Source organism: Lagopus muta, chromosome 4 (genome assembly GCF_023343835.1).
Source record: "Lagopus muta isolate bLagMut1 chromosome 4, bLagMut1 primary, whole genome shotgun sequence".
Lineage (NCBI taxonomy): Eukaryota > Metazoa > Chordata > Aves > Galliformes > Phasianidae > Lagopus > Lagopus muta.
In genome coordinates this window covers 9,096,164-9,116,969 of record NC_064436.1, presented here as the reverse complement: position 1 = coordinate 9,116,969, position 20,806 = coordinate 9,096,164, and the positions used below count along the sequence as shown (strand labels likewise).

General features: G+C 34.1%; 1 long non-coding RNA gene across 2 annotated transcripts; it reads left to right on the top strand.

Moving 5' to 3' along the window:
- The first annotated feature begins 12,337 nt into the window (after nt 1-12,337).
- Nucleotides 12,338-19,777, top strand: LOC125691997 (uncharacterized). 2 transcript variants are annotated; one of them, XR_007376394.1, is made up of 6 exons: nt 12,338-12,397; nt 16,215-16,378; nt 16,490-16,591; nt 17,033-17,099; nt 17,450-17,557; nt 17,652-19,777. It is a non-coding gene; the product is annotated as an uncharacterized LOC125691997 (long non-coding RNA). The 2 variants fall into 2 exon arrangements; XR_007376393.1 differs by having other exon boundaries at nt 17,649-19,777.
- The last annotated feature ends 1,029 nt before the right edge of the window (nt 19,778-20,806 follow it).

The window sequence follows — 20,806 nt, the reverse complement described above, 5'->3', positions numbered from 1 at the left end:
GTTAAAGAACATGAGAGAGTTATAGCACCTGGTGTCTGTCAGATTTTGCAGTTTCAAAGTTAGAAGTGTTCAAGCAGATAAGGTAGGTGGCTAACACACTGCAGTAAATTTTTGTATAAGATACTCATTTTGCTCTATTTTAATAAGATTACAAAAATCAGCTCTGTAATGTAAAACCTCAGTCTCCTACAAGGAGATTTCATCCTCCTACTGGTATGAAAATATTTCATACTTTCCGGGATGCATGGAGAGAATAGAGACATGGGAAATAAGGATAAATCATGTTAGGTATGATTCTTACTGCTTATTCAAAGTAACCATGTCATTCTGTTTTTAAAACACTGATACAGAAATGTTAAAAGAAGTTGGAGGACAACAAATAGATGACATTAATGAATTGTACTGATACCTCATTTAGGAAAGAGTTGTACTGGTATCTCATTTAGGAAGGAGTCTGCTTAAAGTTAATGAGTTATGAATCATGGCAGAAGGACCAGGAGAAAGGAAAATATTTCGCCTTTTGTATGCATCAAAAGAAGTGTTCAAAGCCTGCATAATGACTCAGTTTGGGAGTTTTTGGTTTTATTTTTCCTTTCAGAAGTTTTTTCTTGTGTTCTTTGTAGCAGATATGAGGAATATATTTCAGGGGGGGCAGTGTCTTAGTCCGTGGGCCTCTGTGCAGATCATACTAACGTTTGTGCTACCACAGTCACTGCAGCTGTGGAAGCTGGAAAAAAAAAAACCAACACCAAAAAACATTATTTAAAATTCAAATTTTATTTTGTAAAAGTTAAGATTTTCTGATTTGAGTAATGAATAATATGGACAGAATATTATTTTTAAGGTGCTTCCTGAGTCTCACTGATATCTACAGAACCATTGTGAGTCAGAAGTTTCCTCTAAACCTATTCCCAATACAACTTGGGATCCCAAGCAGAAAAGGCCAAATGTTCTCTTTCTACCCTCTTGTATGAAGAAGTCAGTCAGCTTCAATAAATGTAGGTAAAATGATTTCTGCATAGTTAACTAATTAAATGACTTAGAACTTTTGTAAATAATAACAGTAATAATAATAATAAAATATTTTAATCTAAAATAAAAGCTACTTTTCAAATCAAAATAGAATGGTTTGATCTACAAAAATCTATTGACAGTCTCCAAGCAGAATAATGTCCCTTACTTCTTGTATTTCTTTAAGCTTTAGATGGATTTTCACATTCAGTGTACTGTTAGTGAGCTGAAATAGAAGACAACAGTAATCAGGGAACAGAAAAGGATATCAGTAGAAGAAATCAGTTCTAAAGAGAATTCACTTGCCAGAAATCTCAGAACTCTCAGTGAAGTCAGTGGAAATGCCTGCATAAATGTAAATACATTTTCCTTTCGAAGAAAGAGTAATCTTTCTGTATATTATTCTATTGTGTTCATAATCATATTTTTATACAATAAAAAGAGAGCAGAAAGATTCTGTTAGGGTCTTGTAACTCTTAGAAACAGGAATTTAGACATAAATTTATACTACTACTTTTATCAATGAGTATAGGAGATAAAAGAAAGAAGGGTTGGATATCTCTAATTCTCATAAGATGTTAATAAAAGATTTAATTAGCAACAGCAACATTGTTGAATAATAAATCAATTAATCTCTCCTGCCCTTGTGAACCTTTTAAAACAACACAATTAATTAACTGAAAACTTCTGTCACTTAATCATTGCCCAAAACCCCTGAATTATCCTGTGATGCAGTAGTGTAAAAAGACAGTTTTGATGTTCAGAATTGCCCTTCTAGCTTGAATTAATTTACACTGGCTTTACTGATTAATTTAAGATAGATCGTCTTCTTCTTAGCTTGAAATTTGAAGGGACTCCTTCTCTGATATGTTTGTTGATTGAGGTCTGTCTTTAAGATATGTATTTATGTATAGATAATTTATACATAATGCTTTTAGTAATGTAATAAGACACGTAATAGACAATATATACCTTTTTATTGTTCATCTTGCAATATATGTCCAAGAATGCTAATCCAATCACAGCATACTTCTGTACTGAGGGTGCTTGTGTGAAGGGGGCATCTCTATACCTAATTTCTTAATTTGGGAATGTGGTAATTGCTTAGTATTGTTTTAGTTCATATTTCTCACAAATCAAAACACTCAGAAATGTTTGAAGTGGAAGACAAGCACAAAACTTGTCCTAACTCTGTGCTTTCAGAAGATAATCTGCTTAAAGAATGAAGGAAGGAGTAAAGAGATGAATTTGTTAGTCACTGGCCCAATTTGTGGAGTGCTTCCTGTGTGTCCTTCAGCTCAGCCTTGCTTGTTCACAGAGTTCATTCATTTATAAAAATAGGTCAATAAATCATCTAAGTTAATTAGGATGTGGTGGGTATTTTCAGAAAGGTGTTATTAATAGATGCGTTTTTATATCTTAGTTCTCTTCTTATTTAAAGATTAACATTCTAAACACGTTGTTTCTTTGAACCCTTAATTTGCCTTCCACAATTACCATAGCTCTGTCTAAGATCATGATGTGTGAGAAGTGCAGCCAGACTCTCTACAAAGGTCAGTGGATGTTTGAATTGCCTTTTTAAGGTGATAATTGTTAGGCTCTCTTTACTACTTGGTGTGTATGTGCAGGGTTAAAGTGCATGTAAATTTAACACAAAAATTCAGAAGCACATACTTTTAAGGAAATCATATTGCTGGCAAAATTGGTTTTGCTGACACTGTTTATAAAAGCATGGGTATCTGATAAAATATTTTGAGTTGAAAGAAATTTTTTCCCTGGTTTTGAGTGTCATAGTTTTTTCTTATTTATTCTTTCTCTTCTGAAGCACATCCCATCTTTAATAAATTATTTTCTCAAAGCTAATCAAAATTTTCTTTAGTCACCAAAAGCAACCCAAAGATTTTCTGCTTATCTTGGTTTTGGTTTTGGTCTTAAAAATACAGCATTTTCACTTCACTAGGGTAAAATTTGCACTGTAATTAATACTATGTGCTGAATTTCACGTGCAGATTTCAGATTGTGTTCTCAAATCTGGAGTGAGGAAGTGATACTCAGAAGGTCTTGGAGGAGAACATCAAATGCTTTACTAAAGGGAACTAAACCAACATGTGCCACATTGATGCAAGCAAGCACATGAAGTCTCTTGTGCCATGCAAACTGTATAGTGTGAAAGATGAGTTAAAAATCTCATTCATGAGATTGTAATTAATTTGTTCCTCCAGTACGTCAATTAGAATGAGACAGAATGTCTTGCTGATGAGAAATTTCCTAGGACTGTCAGGCTAGAATTTACTTGAAAGAGAATGTGCTAAGGTATCATTTGTGTCAATCAATTTGATTTTCAATAATTATAAAATTTTCAATAATTTATATGATAAAAATGTAAACATTTTTATAAGAGCTCATCTTCTGTTTGTTAGATGGCTTCATCCCTTTAAAACAAGATGTTAAGATACAGAATACTTTCTCAGTTTCACATAATTATTGTAGAACTTCATAGTCATTACACTAATATGGGCATTTCTCAATTATTATTACAAGGCAATAAAAATAGAAGTAAATCATTCCAAAAGAAAATGACCTTTAGACTAATTGACTGAATTAAAAATGCATTAATAAAAATGCTGAGAAATTATTTATTGTGATTTGATATATATGTAAGTAATGACAAATAAAAAGAGAGTTCAGAGAGGAGTCAGAGATGATGGCTTTAAATGTTAATTTTTTTTTTTTTTATCACAGTAAGGCAGTGTTAGAATAATAAATGTGGATTGAAAGTTACTACATTAATGTCAAAGGTGCTAGAATAATGTACCAGTTTACTAATGTTATTTTCTAGAATACTTAAAGCTTTTTGTTAGACTTCATCATTTTTTCAGTTAAAGGAAATTCAAAGCATTATTATCTTGGTAACCAAATCAGAGAAGTCTGCAGTATCCCTGAGAAGTGAGAATAAATACGTGAGGCAACTGATCCATTAAGAAAATTGTATTAGTTCTATTAGCTAGTGTAGATTTTTATTTTAATTCTAGCAAGACTGTGAGTGGGCTTTTATTCTTCCTTATTTTTTCATTCTTTAATTGGCTCTATGTTTCAGCTGCTGAAGATACTAAAGCAAAAGCACTGCTAAGCGGACATAGTACCAGAAAGTGAGTCTAGTTCATTAAACATATTCATCTTATTTAAGTGATTTACAGCCATTAAAAAAAAAAATTGTTACTTAAAACCTTCTGCAGACATGTGAATTTGTTTTTCATAAAGCAAATACATTTCACTTAATAAAATGTAAAGCTTAGATGCTGTTAGAAGATAAATGATAAATTCTATTCTCCTAGTATGAGATAACAGCCTATTTGCATGAAAATTCTCATTTTTATATGAATGGTAGTATATAAACAGTTGAAATGTGTAGGGAGTGGAAGTTCTGAAGTGAAAAGGCTTGCCTAATTTGATTGTAATAAATTTAAGTCTAATGCACCTTTATAAATTGGCACCGACAATTACTGAATGTTTATGGAGACCAAACAGTGAATGTGAGCACAGTGAAGTGGTGGATATGTATTTCAGCAGTGGTGACAGCAGCAGTGAATTACCTCCATGGGTGCGGATTTTTATGAGCGCTACATCAAACTCCTGTTCATTGCTGCAAAACTGCATAGCTAATGATAATGACTGTTGAAAAAGAATTTATAGATGAGAATTTGCTCTCTCAAATAGTGTTATGGTTTTCTTTGCACCTGTTGTAGTTTCAATGGAAATAAATAGGGGGCACTACTTTGGGACCATCCTTTATTATATCTTTAGCATAGTTTTCCTTTTTTTTTTTTACTTTTCTGTTTTATTTATTTATTTGTTTCTTTGTTTGTTTGTTTTAATCATTTACTTATGTGGTCATCATAATTTGATGTTGTATTTCCTGCTGTAGACTCTTATGAGGGCCAGTTGGTTCAGCAAAATTTGAGTATTCAGAAGAATAAATGCTGGTCACTTGTGTTTTAATTATGAAATATTAGTACATAGGATACATACTGAATGAAGTTTCATCTGAATCTAATTACATCATGTAATTAAATATTGATTGAACTATTTTCAGTGACTGACAGCACAGAGTCATTATTTCCTAAGTCACTTCTTGCTTGAGGGAGACTTTATGCTAAAGCCATGATTAAGTATAGTTTCCATCAGTTCTAGACTATCCTAATTACATCTGACCAAAACTAGAGCCATTGTAACGTTGTGCACCTGTTTACATAAGCATGGCCTCTAGCCCAAAGTATTCATTTTTATTGTGGCATTCTCCCACATTTCTTACAATATTATAATCCTCACTTGAAAAGTCTGCAGAGTCCTAAAAGTTGTGTAACACTTTAAAGTGTAATCTATAACCCTACTTCTCTGTCAGATTAATGGGGAATAAACATCATAATTTCTCTCTGGTCTTATTTAATTTCTTCGTAGAGCGTTATTGCATGATAATTTCAAAGGACTTGTACATTTGCTCACAATACAATCTCCTTATGACTTCAATACCCGCATCTTTCCAAGCTTTGTGATAGACAGCATGCCACTCACATACCAATATTTGTTTTTAGTCTTTGAATTGGTCTGTTTAAAATGCTAGTCTTTTAATGCATGACAGATAAAAAATAAATCCTAAATTATATCGGGTCAAGTGAAGCTTGATACAAGGCAGTATCAAATTTCTTTTTTGTTTGGGATGATATCCCAGACTACGTTACTGCATATCATACTGTTATGTTACTGTTATATTACACCTTTGAGGAAGGCAATTTACCAGGCCTGTGTTAGCTTTCTTTCTCTGATCTTTTTACATGCTGAAACAATTTTAGGTTCTATCACGTTGGCTTCATCAACGTTTTTAGCTGCGGTAACTGTTTCATTTCATCAGCATCAGCAGGTGTAGAGTTGAACACTTTAAGTTTTAAGAAACAAAATATCCCCTTCGCAAAGAGTCTTCCATGCTGCTGTTGCCACTGCTGAAATGCATCCCCTACCACCTCACTGTACTCACTTCCACATCCAGACCATAAACATTCAGGAAGCATCAGCGATGTCAGTGAGTGTCATTTTCTATGCATGAAGGAATTCAACATCACATCTTTGTTTCGTATCGCTTCCATGTCAGGCATTATTTTGTCAGTGTCTTTCGGCTGCTATCGGTTGCAGAGCAACAAAATGTAATGGAATACTGGCTGGAAGGTCCATCCTCTACTGCCATGCTGCCAGCTTAATAAGTTTGAGGCATTACTTTCAAAGCAGTCCTCAGACTATGTCATTGTTATAAAAGATCTTCAATTTTTTCACCTATTTTATTGAATTTATGTTTTTATATTTCTCAACATCTCTGAAGCATTTTCCTCTCCACTCTGAGGCACCATCACTAGCTATTAGTGGAAAAAAAAATATGATAAATTTCTTCTCCCATTCCTTTGTGTGATGGTGTCCATGATAGCATTCACATGTAAGCTTACCAACTTATAAGAAGTTTGTAACTCCTTATAGAATTGTTTTTGTGCTCTGTTTACTTGTTCTATGAGCAAATCAGGCTGATTTACCTTTTCATCAAAGTGAACATCTCTAAATACATAAGACTGTGGATGGTTTAGGATGCCAGTGATAGAAATGTTGGTCCTATTAAGGAAAATGAGTTGTTAGAAAAGACTAATGAACACTAATTCTCACTGGATATTGTAAACAGTTGCTGTTGCGAGGAAATTCTTTGTTATTTTACTTATTCTTCTTGCACTGAGTGACATATTTCACCCACAAGAGTCAGCTTTTCACGTTTTCAAATGAATGTTCAAAGTATAGAGCTTTTCATTTACATTTTTCTGAGGATATAACTACTTGGAAATACAAATTTAGGCTATCAGCCAAGTCACACAGTCACAAACCAGATACTATCAAATTATTGTACTGCTTAGAACTGAATAAAGGATTTTTCTTTTTTTTAAGGGAAGAAATAAATCTGTGGAAGCTGCAAATTATTATTTTTTTGTTTAAAGATCATGCATTGGGGGGGATGTTGAGATGTCAGGACAAGTCAATATTCATGCAAGTTATGTAGAAATGTCTTCTTATTAATTGCTTTTGCATACTGAAAATTCTCAGCAAAGAAATGCTGGGGCAAATGAGAGTTCATTTAATGCAAATATCATTTTCTGGATCGGTGAAGGATAATAAAATTTTGATAGCATCTGAAAGTTAAGGGAAAGCAGAAGAAGGAATTTCAGTCCAGTGTTGGAGAGAGGGTGGAAAGGAAAGCAGACACGAAATATAGAGAACACGAAGAAGCTTCATAATGGCATTTATCTTTGTATAATTTAGTGTTTTATGGGGAAATACATAGTAGAGCAAATAAGTGATATAGATTGCCCTATATGTTCCTTTGACAATTCTCAGTCTAGGTGACTCTTTTCTGGAAACTAAAGTCTTTAGAAGCTGATGGAAGCACTGAGTCTTCTGTAATTAAAATCACAATTACAGTTATCCATTTGGAGTTTACTTAACTGTCTCTTTGTATGTGTATGCATACTCATTTATGTGTGGAGAAGTGAGTGAAAGCTTCAAGTAACCGCTGAACTCTGTGTTAATAAAAATAATTCAGAAACACTCATTTAACTTATTCATGCTCTTATCTCACAGGCAAATAAAGCAACACTAGATTATCAAACTGAGTTGATATTAGATATTTCAGTATGTCTTAGTTTGGGAAAAGATGCTTGTGAAATACAGCCTAAATTTGCACTTCATTACTTTTTTTGTTTTTTTCCTCTTCTGCTCATTTAATCTGAGTAATATGACTTCCATCCTTTCTAACTGTCAGCCATGGGAACACAGGTGAAGGCAATTCAGCTGTGTGGACGGAAGGGATGGAGCCTGGCTGCACCTCCCTTAGACCCCATTTAAGGGCTGACTGCCACTGGGGGAGGATCTCTTTCTGGAGATTTCTCCTCTGTGGAGTCTTTCCTGCAAACGTGGATCTTTGGTTACAGACGAGCTCTTTGTTTCTTGTTTGTTTTCCTATTTTCACCTCAATAATCTTTCCAGCTGTAACACCAAGTGTAACAAGAGGATGTTCTGTTTTGACAGTTTTTCTGACTATTGGAACAGCTTTAGTAGTCTTAAAGCTGTGGTGCCTGCTGCTTTAGACTAACATAATTGTACTGGCTTTGAATCTACTCTGTGCAGTTATTTTTGTGTTTTAAGTGTAGCTTGTGCGTAACAGCTGATCTGTCTGCTAAGAAGCAGAAAAATATTAAATGGAGGTGAAGGTTTGCTTTTTCTCAGTTCCATCTATGAAAATGTAGTAAAGAAGAAAATGGGATGGTGACTGGCTGTACTTAAAAACATTCAGTAATACTAATAAGGAGTAATAGTTACAACAATACAGACATATTGTGATTTTGTCATTATTTTGACAAGATGGCTGATATGTGCAATGACTTTCTCTGCTGTCTGGTGTTTCTTACTGGTGATGTGACCTTTGAAAGACAGGCTGACAGCTTTATTAAGAGTGGAATTCTAACCACATGTGCTTTTTTTTCTTCCATATGGTTATAAATGCGCAATTATTATACTTGAAAAAATTAGAAAAAAAATCATAATCACTTTACCATGGAGTTTATTAACTATTGAGAAGTAAGAATTTTTGCGATGCTTTGAAAGAAAAATGAATTTTACTATTCAGTTTGTAGTGATATTTGGGGAAATCTCACTGATTCACAGAATGGCCAGGGTTGGAAGGGGCAGTCTCACAATGCATGCAGAATAAATATCTCTTATTGATCAAGTTTATCATCCAAATAATGAAGACTTGTACAGTATTTGTACTACAACCTTTTTTTCCTTGCTTCTTGCTCAGATACTGGGGAAGATCTCAGTTTTACGTCAACTGTCATATCCAGATCTTTTTTACCCAATTATAATTACAACGTTTTTAGGTAATAAAATAGTAGAAAATGAATAGAAGTTTTCTGTCCTACGTAACTTACTGATAATGAGTACCAATAATCAATAACCAGGTGAGCCAAAAGTACTGACTTTTATCATCACTGTATTTCATACACTTTTCTTTCTTTAGCCCTGTCATCAGGCCATCATTTATCTGTAGTATTCTCTAAGATACAACAGGGAGAGTTTTTAAGAGGAAGAGTCTACTCTGCAAGTCATCCATTAAAATAAGTGAATACATCAGGGCAAATTGTGGAAATTATTTGTTTTTATTTATTTATTTAGATGGCCCCCTACAGTCATAAATGTTTTTTTATATATGTAAGAGTACTGGTATTTGTGGGTACTGCACAATGCACTGGTATTGGCCTAAAACACAGAAGAAATGGAGAAAGATAGAAAAACACTTGAATATTCGTTATTCTGTTTCCTGATTATAAGTATATGAGTAAGGTACGAATAAGTGGCTGCCTCTATAAAATAAAGAATTTTGTGTATCTACTGAAAATAATAAATGGTGTATGTTGGTTCAGATAGATGAAATCTAGTATGAAGAGGTATGTTATGGGAGATCATTAATGTTCATGTATAATTATTATCTTTGGGGGTAATGTAAACAACTGGGTTCGTTCTCATTCGTAGATGTGAATTTTTAGCCCATAAACTCATTATTGCATGTTTCATTTCCCTTATGACAAATATTCTTTCCATCACTGCCCTTGAGTCAGACTCTGTCAGTTTTATTTATTTTTGAATAGTGATAATTCATTCAAAACTATTCATGCTGACTTAAAGGATTGCTTAAACACTAATTCCTTCACACATTGTATGTGGCAATGTATGGATGTTTAAGTCTGTACTGCTCAAAAATGCTGCTTTAGGTAAGAAATTCCTTATGTGATTATTAATATATACACTCCAAATAGCTTTGCTGAATATGCTCCTTTTTAAAAGAGTTAAGCTGTTTTAATTGTTTAATCTTATCAGGCAAATGAACTACTTTTTAGTACCGTGTCCACAATTAATCTCCTCTTCTATTCAGAGCCTCTGCTGTGAGATATGCTTGGAGTTGTGCTACGTTGTAGATGACATCCTTGATTTCCTTCGTTGTTGTTGTTCTTGTTTATACTTGCAGATGGTTGTCAGTTGGTCCTTGACATTTAGATGTTCTGTCTCTTGGAACTCATCCCGAATTTGTAAACTTTGGCTGATGCACAGAATTTATGAGCTTTCTTCTGATTTGTGCATGTTTTAATGTCTGACATTTTAATAACTACGTGTTTCTTCTTTTTTACTATGTAGTACTGAATAGTAACTACACTTGAAGGTTTGTATTTTCTGCATGTTATTAAAAGGAAAGGTATGCCTCAAGGCAGTTTGTAATAATTCTGCAGTCAAAGGCAGAAATCAGAAGGGACAAAATTGATTTGACACTGCTTTGGCTCATGTGAAACACTAAATGTATTTACTTCGGTTCATTTGTAAGTGGACGTGATTTGGGATTAAACATTAAAGCATATGTAATCTGGGTTTACTTCTTTAAACAACTAGAACAGTACTATTGGAATATACTGGACCATAAAAAACCTGAAAAAATATGGGAGCTTTTTTTTCCTGTCTATTTAGACATTCATTGCAAGCGGTTCAAATAGCAAAGTAGTGTTGTTGAATTTTGCTCACAGCTGACTATAAAAACATTCTTCTTTTTTTCTCCTTTTAATTTAAGTTATAATTACTTATTATTTATATATTTACTTGACCTATCAAAGTTAATTCTGTTAAGGTGGGGAAAAAAAAGAAAAAAGCCTTCAGATATCTCCATATTAGAAATACTTACTTGGTTTGAAAAATGAAGTTAGATATATGGATCTGCAGTACATGAGCATTCTGACTGAGCAGGGTCCTGTTACTCTGGAAAGTAACAAGAGTTACTTTCCTAGTAGCCCTTCTTTTCTTTTCCTCTGTTTCTACTTTCTTTGGAGAGAAACAGCTAAATGTACATGTCCTTTTTTAAGAAGTTGTTATGATTTTTGTTTGTCATTTCACATCCTCACCTCTCCTTTCTCTAGTGCACTTATAAAATCAGTACACAGTTTAGAGGCTGTTATTATCTATTTTATTTATTTATTTTTTTTAAACTCCTGCCTTAGTTTCAGTGATCCTACCTTTTTAAGAAGACTCATGTTTTTCAAGAGAATTTGGTAGTAGATCTACTGCTCAGCTTTTTAAATGCTTTTTTTTTTTCCTTGATGTTTAATGGGAGGTGAATACCTTTGAGTCAAATCAAGAACTCTTAAGGAAAATCTAGCTTTTAAGTAACTGCTTGCCTAACAAGATCCTAACAAGATCTACCTTCAGCTTTAAGCTCTGTAGCTAATGGAATGCTTTTTTGGTCTCAGACCAACAGCCTTAGCACCTTGCAAAATCATGTCACTGATTTGCCAGTGTGCCATTATTTCTCATAAGGCCAATGCCATAAATCTATTCACAATTTATTGCAGATAACAGGTAGTGGACTCCCTTGACTCTTATCTTAAAATGGTCAGCCTAAAGTTGCAGAGTTTCCAAAGTTCATTTGAGTTCTTCCAGTGACATATAGACTCATTCCAGGAAAGAAGATACATCTTGATACCTCTGGTGTCTTGTAAATTCAGAAGAAAATATGTATCAGGCAAGATCTTAACATTTCAGGGAGTTTCATGTATTTTGTTTACTTAAAGGTCTGAGCAGCCATTCATGCAATTTGACCTCCTGCATGTTTAATGGCCAGAAGGCTATTAAATTACTCTCTTGGTACGTTTGCGCTACGGTCGATAAATTGTCATTTTCAATATTAAGTGTCTCAAGTTCATTTTCTAAACTCAATACTTAACTCTGAGTAGTACACCAAAATAATGTGATTTTCCAAAAATGCTGTATTTGACCCACATCCTCTGAAGGAAAAAGAATATCAATAGCCAAAGCATACTGCGTATCTTTGTTCTACACTGTAAATTAAAAATAGGATCACATTAGAAAATACCACTTCATTTCTACAAAGTTCCAATTACCATTAGCTATGAAACAGCCCCCTGTTTCTTGTTCCTTACAAAAGCTATTACTCTTTTTTTGTTGTCAATACAGCTAGCTTAGAGACAAAACCACACACTTAATTGGCAAAATGTTTTTCAGCTGGCATATATTCTATCATTGTTCTAATAACTGAAGAACTGCAGTATAATAATAATCTAAAAACCAATTATGGGAACTGCTGAATCATGGCCTGAACCTCTGATTGATTACCTGAAGGGAGCAATTCACCTGTGCTGCTGGAGGCCTGGCTCCTAGACCCATTTAAGAGCTGACTACCAATGGGAAAGGATCTCTTCTGGAGATTTCTCCTCTGGAGTTTTGCACCAAGCCCAGGACGCTTGTAAGCACTCTATCTATTCTCTTTTTGTTATTATAAACTGCTTTGCCAAAATCTCTTGTTTATTTCACAATTATAACATCTTTATATTTATTGACTTTATACTTGCTGATTTAGTGTGGCAGTTGATGATTTGGTGTTGTCTGACTTGAAGATACTTGCTAGTGAAAACAATGGAACTCTTCTTGATCTATTGTCTATTCATGGAAACATCAGATATTTTTTTTCCTTTGATGTTAATAGAATATGAAGATGTGGCACTGAGGGTCATGGTGTAGTGGGCATGGAGGTAATGGGTTGATGGTTGCTCTAGATCTTAGAAGTCTTTTCCTACCTTCATAATTCTATAAATTAATTTTGCAATATAATGTGTAGTCTTCAGTAGTCTGAAGAATATACGTGTGGAGAGAGTCCAGAGGAGGGCTGTGAAGATGATCTAGCAGCTGAAGCACCTGTCCTATGAATGAATATAGGCTGAAGGAACTGGAATTGTTCAGCCTGGAGAAGGCTGCAGGGAGACCTCACTGTGGCCTTCCAATATTTAAGGGGAGTTTATAAACATGAGGGAAATTGACTTTTCATATGAGTAGATAGTGATAGGACAAAGAGGAATGGTTTTAAACTAAAAGAAGGGAGATCTAGGTTAGATGTTAGCGGGATGTTTTTTACTGAGAGAGTGGTGAGGTGCTGCAAGAGGCTGAGCAGAGAGGTTGTGGGTGTCCCATCTCTGGAAGTTGGATGGGACTTGGGCAGTCTAATCTAGTACTTGATCTAGTGGCTAACAAGCCTGCCTGTGGCAAGGGGGGTGGGAACTTGATGATCCTTGAGGTCCCTTCTGACTCAAGCCACTCTGTGTTTATGGTGTGCAAAACTGTATATGAAAGTGTGGCTGGAAACTGTGTGGGCTTCAGTGGTTGTTTCTCTTTGTGTATAAGCAATTTCCTTCTATTTTCTTTTTTTGTTGTTGTTGTTCTATTTTTTCTTATTTTTACTGCGTTTTGGAAGTCGCTTTTTTGCCAGAGGATTGACTTATGTACTTGGTTTTGTTTGTGGAGTGCTTATTTTTAATGCTAACAGTTCTGAGTAGACTAGTTTTGTGACATTGTCAGCTTTACAAATAATCCAGCATAAAAACTTGCATTCAGCCCTGATCTCTGAAATGGTACAAAAAATTGTCAGTAGAAATGAGGCTTCTTATGGGTTTAACTTAAATCCATTTTATTATGAAACCAGTATTATTTTCCTTCCCCCTTTCTTGTTTCTAGTATGGATTTTAAAAATGCTGCTGTTTTGCTAGCAAACAAACTGTGCTTTTTCATGTACAGTTGTAGCTGAGAACTCAATTTTTGGTATTATAGCTCTGATCATTATTGATGAAGTTAAAATAAATAATGGGGATGAAGTGAAAGCACATCAAATTTGCAAGCACTTACATTTTTCTACTCCAAAAAAATGTTTTGGATTCTGAAAGCATGAAATATTCCCATGCTGAAATTATTCAGAGGAAGGAAACAGACTCACTGTAGATTGTTTTCCTGGTAGTATTAGCAGACTATGATGAAGAAGAATCAAATGACAATTCTTTATTCTAACTGAATATAGTTAGTCCAGACAAGGAATCTTCCACAGCTAAATGGATTACCTTACCTCTGAATTTATGAACTTAGACTTTCTCTCACTGTTTCACAGTGTTGAGCTACAGTGTAACTGCTGTAAGACTTATTGTGAGACTAACAACACTGAATATTGATGTTGTTCAGAGTAAGAACTGAGCATCTGGTCTTCCAAAAGGGATCAGACTGTGTCCTATTGTTAGGAATTCCACAAAACAATTTCTTCCTTGAATGTCAGGTAACTTTCTGCATTAAAAGTTCTTGGAGATTTTGAGTGAGAATTATGTGCATAAGTCACTTATTCTGTTTTGACAAAAATGAGAATGGAAATAACAACAAAATATCTGCTTTTTGAGAGAAAGAAGATGAATTTAACTATATGTGTATGTTCTGGCTGTTTTTCAGATCTTCTGATTAAAATAAGTGATACAGTATTAGCTGGTTGTCAGAGCTATCCATAATAAACTTTCTTGCTGCAACAGTCTGTCATCTTGATTAAACTATAGTTTGTTATTACGTTTTCATGTGTTATTCATATGCTATTTCAAGGTAAGTTTGGATGTGGCCGTGGGCAACCTGATCTAGCTGGGGATGTCCCTGTTCATTGCAGGGGAGTTGGACTAGATGGCCTTCAGAGGTCCCTTCCAACTCTGTGGGTTCTGTGACTCTAACCTATTTTAATAAACAGATGTCTTTATAAGTTGGTCTATTACTGAATATTATATATTCAATAATAATATGTATTATATATATATATAATATATATGCATTCTAAATGCTGGAGGAGAAAAATCCACTCAAACTTCAGGCATAATGTTATGTTAAATAAAACAATCTTTTTAAAAATAAGTACATAAACGTGCTAATGCTTCAAATACGAAGTCTATGAATACTTATGCTTTCATGATGGAAACATTTATTTCTTGGAAAAGTGTGCATATTTTTAATGCTTTGTGACTGCTGAGTCTTATCCCCAAGCCAAATGTAAACATAAGCACACACACAAGAACAGCTTTTAAGAAAAGTCTTTCTCTTGCAGAGTCACAGAATCGTGAGAGTTGGAAGGGACCTCTAGGGATCACCTAGTCCAACCCTCTGCTAAAGCTGGTTCTCTATAGTAGATTGCAAAGGAAAGCATCCAGACAGGTCTTGAATATCTCCAGAGAAAGAGATTAAATTACATTAATTGCAGTGTAGTGGGCTGTAAGTCCTGTTCCTTTAAATTACTTTGTACAAAGGCACATGAGCATTGGGCCATTGAGATTTTTGTTTCTGCTAATATCTGAAGACTTTATATGCAGGGGAAACAGAATAAATTGCTAAAATATATGCAAAAAATGTACATTAAACTCTAAAAATTACAGTTTATTGGACTGGGACTTGCTTTGATTTTATTAGAAGTGTCTCTCTGGCACTAATTTCAGAAAATTTTCTGGCATTTAATGTAATATAATCATTGCTCCTATAAAATGCTGATGTTTGACAGGTCTTCTCTTACTCCAGTTGTCAGTCCGCTAATTAACCCCCTTAGTTTATGGGGTTAAAACTTAGACAACAATTATAAAAAATATTATTAAATTTGGTTGGTAATTATAAGTCTTAATTGGATTCAAGTAACTACCAGTACCTTACTTTCCCATTGGTACACTCTTCAGGATATTTATTTTATGGCTGTGAAAAATTGCGGCTGAATTGCGAAATTGCATTTATACATGCATACAACAAACAAAACCAAAACAGCAGCAAAAACATGTAGAATGTTTCTTGCTTATTAAGGACTTGGACATCATTGTTTTAGTCAAACAACACAAAATAGGAATTTATGATCCTGCACACCACCCCTGGAATCAAGCTGTTAACCACTCACTAGGGTTGTAAAGGTACTTAACCTGAAGTCTATGTTTAAAAACTTGCTTTGTGAATTGAGGCCAATTGAAATCCAGAATACTTCCTAATAGACATACTTGTTCTGCTTTTCTAAGAGCTATGGTCCAGGCAGTGTTCAAAATGTTCAGCAGTTGGAAAATGATGAGTGTTTAAAGATCTCATAGTTTTCTGTTTTCACTAGTTTTCTGAAGTATATTTCTTCCTTGTCAGTTTACAGTTTCACACTTCCCATGGTCTTTTCAGGTGATGTTGCTGTGGACAAATATAGGAAAAACTGTTTACGCTTGGTGTTTTGACTAATTCTTTTGTTCTGAGCACAGATGAAGACATACAAGATGAAAGAAAATTCAGTAACTGCAGAATATATCTCTTAATTCTTCCCGGAACTGCAGTACCTGATTCTGGAAAGGCCATAACTTCTTTCTTACATCTGACAACTTTATTGAAGAGCTGTGGGTGCCTTGTTGACTTGCTTTTACTGAAGGTAGTGGATAAAGAATTTATTTATTTAATTTTATCATAATTTTTTTAAGTGAGACTTACTGTCAAATTTTCCTTACTTTCCACATTTTTATGTAGATCTTTTTTTTCTCAGGTCTGAGCAATTCTGCTGCATCAGATTTCAGGAGATCTTCACTGGCCTGAACAAAGTGCCACCAGCATTTTTACTTCTAGATTTCTAGAGAGCTTGACATAGGTAAGCTTTCTCCATACGGACTGATATACATATTATTTCCAAGAAATCTGCTTGAAAAATTTGATGTTTTTGTTGAGTAATGTCAACTTTCCTTCTTTACTGTATTTTTTTTTTGTTTTTTTCCATCGTGTCATCATATGGTGACGTGATATTGTCTTGAAACATCTTATGATACCATACTTCAAATTATTTTGTCATTTTTGGGAAATGTTCCTGGGAAATCTCTCTTAAAAACATATCTAAGGAAAAAGTTCGGAACCTTAAAGCATCACAAATAACTTTCAGCTGCTTTACATATCTGTCATAGATTTCATTGCAAAAACTGACCTGATTTCCATGTATCCTTTTTTTGCAGAGCTAGCATTTACATTTTTTAAATGAATTTAACAACTGTTAGGAAATGCAACATGTGCCTTTACAGCTCATTCTTATTATTAACAGGTAAACTGCTTTACTACCTGTGGATGTGAATTCATAGAAGAAACTGATGGGGACAAGAGAACCTGCAGTACGTGATTGAATTTCAATTGAATATTTTGTCTGCAGTTCCTTTGTCACTTTATAACAACTATATTTGAGAACTACATTTGCTTTAGGTTTAATTTTAAAATTATTTTAAAATTCTTTTTATTTTATTTCTTTATTTTTTTCCTCCACAAAGCCAACCCATTGGAAAATACAATTATTGTGCATAGGATCTGATATACAAGTTTCTAACAACAACAGAAAAATCTTCCTTTTTTTTGAAAAGTAAGATGGAAGTTGATAAGATAGTACTTCATTTGTTTCAAGTATTTCATTAGTTTGTCATAGTAAGGACTAACATAAAACAGAAGAAAACTAATTATTTTGTTGTAGTTCCTTGCAAGATCCCTGGAGCTGCTTCATGTGAAATATCATCCAGTCTCTCCTGAGACTATTCATGTCAACTGCAGCAGTCTTTCTGATAGGTGTGCACATTAACAGGTAAGGAGTAAAGCCCTTAGAAATCTGATTGCTGTAGAAAAACCTGTTGTTTTATTAACTCACATGACATATCCTATGATATATATTTCAGCAGGAAAGAGAAAAGATATGGAATTCCCAAATATGGATGAATTTGTTTTTCTTCTGCTGCTGATGGTGGGACTGCAATACTGAAGGACTTGTTTATGAAAATGCTATTGCAAATGTGAGAATCAGAACATGCCTACCTACCTAGCAGAACTACGTAGGAAACTTGGGTAATTATCAGTGTTGAACGAAATTATCTCGTAAAATAAACATGCGTGGACAAATGGTTTAAGAATTAAAAGAAAATCAGAATATTGCATTATAACATGAAATTGTTTGTCTAAACTCATGTTTAGAAACTGAGCAAAAAAGCAGTGTACAAATGAGTACTATTAGTTCATTACGGACAAAAGTTTTCTATTTATACTGAACAGCAAATAATATTTACTATCACTAATAAGATGGGAATTGATCTTGACAAATGAAAGAGCTAAAAATGCTTAGAATATATCTTAATTATAGCAAATAGCTGTGGAGTTGTTTTTGGTTTTGTGGGTTTCCACACTTCTATTATTTTAAACTAGTTTTGATGCTAAAGTAAATAGTTGACATAAAAGTTTATTCCAGTATTTTGGTGCAGTTTTCATACAAGGTAAGAGAAGGTCTCTGTAGACCATCACAAGTGCTGTTTCATTTCATCATGACAATGAAATGCATACATAGTCTCAATAGAGTTTTTCTGTCAATTTGGTGAGATTGTTGTGATATTTGCAAGCCCCTGTAGTGAATAAGGAATTGATATTCATGACAGCTTGGAGTTATTATAGTCTGCATTTAGTAATTCTTTCTAATTCACATAATACTTTGGACACTGTGCACTAGATATCTAAAACTTCCTTCAAATTATCAATAGGACTAGTAAGACAATCCGTACAGCTCTGTGAAACTGATCCTGGTTTTATATTTGTTTCTTTAGTTGCTTATTATGTAAACATCAAGAAAGGGTAAAAATGAATGTGCTGTTTAGCGGAAGGCTTTTTACATTTTGAAATCACCACCCTTCCTAAGGAGAAAACATTTTTCTTTTGTTTGAATAAATGTGTGTATGGAACACTTGAAAACTTAGGTCTCCATCTGGATGAAAATAGTGTTGGTTTGAAATATTTTACGTGCTTTTTTTCCGAGGCTTAACAGCCCTGTCTGTAGAAGCTGGGACAGACAGAGCTGATAAGCTGCATTGTTATAGAAACCAGACTGTCCCTGCGTCATCCACTGACCTGCTCATTGAACTGAGAGCAGTTAGTTGTATGACACTGGCTACAGGCAGCATGCTATTTTTAACGATCTTTGTAAGCTATGGGAGACCTATATCTTTGATTTCTGTCTGGAGTTCTTCCAGCCCAGTTTCAAGAGAGAGTTCTTATTATTAACTCTGAGGGGAGAAGTATTTCATGTTTATGTTTTCATTCAAGAGCATTACCGTTAAGACTTATAGAAAATAAGTGAATTATAGTTATTCTTTGGCTGCGTTATGGATTATTGCAGTGCAATATGAGCTCACAGACCTATAACAGGATAAAGTCATAATAAAGGATCCATTCCATCTCTTATTGAAATGAGTGGGAACATTTTCTGATTTCACATGGAGTTTGATTTGCGTAACAAAAGTCTTACTGAGAAATGCTTTGTTGATCAAATGAAATCTAGTAATTGTTATATTTTGTTGCAAAGTCTGGATGGTGATACAGTTACAGAAGTTCTCTGTTTAGGTGCATGTACTGTATTTCAGATTGTCAAGTCATCACTATTTTTATTAAGACTAAGAAACATAAATTGTATAATAGTTAAAGTCTTGCTTAACAGCTACAGGCAGTTTATTCTGATTTTTGTTTTTCATTCTATAGTAGTACTGTTCTGTGTTAGAATGCAGTGTTTCTCCCACAGATATTTAAGATTTTTCTTGAGTAGAATCTGAAGAGAGGCTCTGCCTAGGGTAGTTGTACCTAAAGGAACATACATACATTTCAACTTTTTCATTCTTCTGCAAGCATCCTGAAGTGACAATTGCCTAATAATTGGAAAATAGAAATCATATTAGATAATTTATGTTTGTCTTGATTCAAGTGTCATGAAAAAAAAATTTGTCCTATGTCATGTGTAAGAATGTGTGAACTACCTTTGATATACTTTCTGAGGGAGTCTCTGCCTGGCAATAAATAGATAAATCTCTGCTTTAATGCTATTTCTCCCCTTGGGTGTCTTTCAAAACCTTTTAACCAGAAGAGACTTTGCTGGAGTAATCCATCAGTGCTAGTAGGACCTTGCTGAAAATGTGGAGGCCAGTAGAACAAGATAACTGGCTCTGAAAAAGGTTAAAAGAATGTTAACCTTGAGTAAAGCCACAACTGTTTTCCATCGGGATGCTTCTCTAGGTTGAACGAGTTTAATTAGGGAAGCTGAGCAAAATTTGGAACTGTTCCGAGTTTCCAAGCAGCTGGGATTCAGTTTGGATCAGCATAAAAGCATGTGTTTTTGTTTCAGCAGATGAAAATGGGAGAGAAGAAGGGGGTGTGAGGGGAAGGGAAGGAGGGGAGATTCCCCCGTCAGCTATTATCTTCAAAGGAAACAGTTATTAATGCTACTACAAAAAATGTTTTATTTCTCTTCAACTGATGTGAAGATTAGGAAATTCACTGCCTCATATTTGTTTTCCTGGTTTTCTACAGCTACTAGAACTTTTTTTTTTTTTGCAGATTTAGAATCAGAAAATGAACTGTCATAGGATTAAACAATTATTTAAAAATAGTAAAAATGATAAAAATAAACTAATTTGATACTCAACTGTCATTTTAGGGAAGACAAAGATGAGTTTTCTGAGTGGTGCTGAATATATCAGTTATATCCCTGGGATTTAGCCATAAAACAACGAAGGTAAAAATTTGAAATTGAGAAATACTTTTTTGCATATTCTCATTTATTTTTATTTTTCCATATACCATCTCTTTTTATTCTTATTTCCTTCATATACTAACAGTTGTGCTCTGGGTATTTATGTGTAGCATGGTATGTGTTCATATTCTTACTACTTTGTATTACGTAAGAATAATTTTCAAGTATGTTTTATAATAACATAACTGAACAACGAAAGACACTGATAGGTCTTCCAAGGCAGGCAACTTGTAACTAACTTTTAATTACTTAAATACCAAATACTATAGCGTA